This window comes from Vipera berus, assembly GCF_964194415.1.
Source record: "Vipera berus genome assembly, chromosome: 3".
NCBI classification, from domain to species: Eukaryota; Metazoa; Chordata; class Lepidosauria; order Squamata; family Viperidae; genus Vipera; species Vipera berus.
Window position 1 is genome coordinate 49,623,431 of NC_138204.1, and position 2,397 is coordinate 49,625,827.

Genomic DNA, 2,397 nt, shown 5'->3' on the forward strand with positions numbered 1-2,397 from the left:
CTCCAAAGTGCCTGAAGGCAGGACAAGAAGCAACAGATGGAAACTAGTCAAGGAGAGACGCAACCTAGAACTAAGGAGAAACTTCCTGACAGTTAGAACAATTAACCAGTGGAACAACCTGCCTCCAGAAGCAGTGAATGCTCCAACACTGGAAGTTTTTAAGAAGAGACTGGACAGCTATTTGTCTGAAATGGTATATGGTTTCCTGCCTGAGTGGGGGGGTTGGACTAGATGACCTCCAAGGTCCCTTCCAACTTTATTATTATTATTATTAAATGTCATTAAAATTTATAGCAACTTTTTTGATAAGGGAGAAATAAAACATTCTAATATATAATATATTCAAGGTAGATAAATCTTCATGCTAGTACTTTGCAGTAAGAGAGAAGGTGACCACTAGATTTGTGTCAGTCCTTTGAGGAAGTCCAGGTCAAGAAACAGATTCCCAAAGTTTGGATTGGAACTATATTGACAGAAGCTACAGTAACAGATACTTGAAAGCTGTATTTTCCCTCCTCTCATGGTCACATGACTGCACTTTGAGTGCTCAGCAACAAGACTGCATTTATGGCCATCTGGAGTGTCCTGCGGTCATGTGACCATATTTTACAACAGTTTTGCCAAAAACTGACATTTACTTCTGATTTTTGGCAAAACCTTGCCCATAGCAAGCTGTTGGTTCGCTTAATGGTTGCAATGTTTGCTTAATGACCATAGATTCACTTAATGACTGGTGATTTGCTTAATGACTTTCACAAAAAGGTCATAAAATTGGGAGTTTGACTAGATGACCTCCAAGGTCCCTTCCATCATCATCATCATTATTATTATTATTATTATTATTATTATTATTATTATTATTATTATTATTATTATTACTGTTGTTGTTGTGGCTTTTGGCCTTTGGCCTTTCAGATGCTATCCTTCTCTGCACTAAAAAAAATAAAATGACAGTGAACTTACTTAACTGGAAATACTGAATACATTACTCTCTTTATAAACGTTTGCAAGTTGCATGTCGCTTGTATAAGCAAACCATTCAATGTTTACATTTGGACAGATCCTTTGTTTTTTCTTTCATAACCAAAAATGTATTCTTCCTAGTTATTTGACACTTCTGATTTTTCTGACAAAATGCTATTAGTCTACCAATAATACAAATTTAAAGAGTCAAATGGTGGTATTTGGACCTCATAATTATTGAGTGTGCTTGTATGTGTGGGTGTTTGTATACATACATATATACATATATAATATACATTTTATATATATAAAATCATATTATATAAAATCATAGAGATATTTGTATACATATAAGCTTTGTTATAACTAAGCTGACTTGTGAGTGAGTTTAATAGAACATGTATTCAACTAAATTTGACTGATATGTTTCATGGTTTATTATATCAAGAGTTCTGACTACTAGTCACATGTCTCTGTGCAAGTAGTTTATTCAAACATTTAAGGCTGTATAATGAGACTATAGTGCAATAAGCGGGAAAGATCTCCTCTTCCCCAATTGAGAAATATGTTCCTTACACAAAGTTGACCAATCAGTGCCCAATGGCCATTGAATTCTGTGTTACTCAATGGGTGTTACACAATCCATCCATACTTCATGACTGGCTCACGCTCTTTTTTTTCTGTTCCTTTCATGCTCAACCTTATGGCTGACATTGCTCTTATGAAAACCTTCACAAGTGTGTTTGGGTGTTTCTGTGGGTGTATTCATATGCAATAATTGTATGTTTACTACTGAGGATACTATAAACAGCAAATTGATAAATCAATGGAGCCACCCAGAGCGGCAAGTAAAAAAGATATTTATTAATGAATAGCTGCAGATTTCAGGAATATTCTTTATTCAGCAATGGTCTTTCTGCATCCTGCTGGTTTGTCATTGTCTGGTGGCGCACACAGAGGAAGGAAAGCAGTGCATGAGAGCCTCCAATCTTGTAGAAAAGAACCTCAGCCTTGCAGCTCTAGTTAGGGCTGATCAGAGTTGGACTTCCACAACTGGAGGCTCCTGTACACATTGTCGATTTGATTTAAAGGGAAGTGATTCCCATGCTGGTCCAGAAAAACATTATTAGCTTTTTTTCTCCCTTTGTGGCAGTCTTGAACACAAAGTGGCATTACTCTAGCTGTACATTTAAGCATGCAAGAGATAAAGAAAAGGGTGGGGAGAGCTGGAGGGAAGGGGGTCAGTTGTCAGGGCATGAAAAATTATTTGGCTTATATGTAGAACTATCACATATTAAAGGGTTAACTGTAGGCTGGGATATTTAAACACTTCTTACTAGGTACGCACAAGCTTGTTTGTTTAGGTAAATAAATAAGGAAGGAATTAGATATAATGGGGAAAGAAGAGTTTTCCTGAACACTGTATTCCTTGTA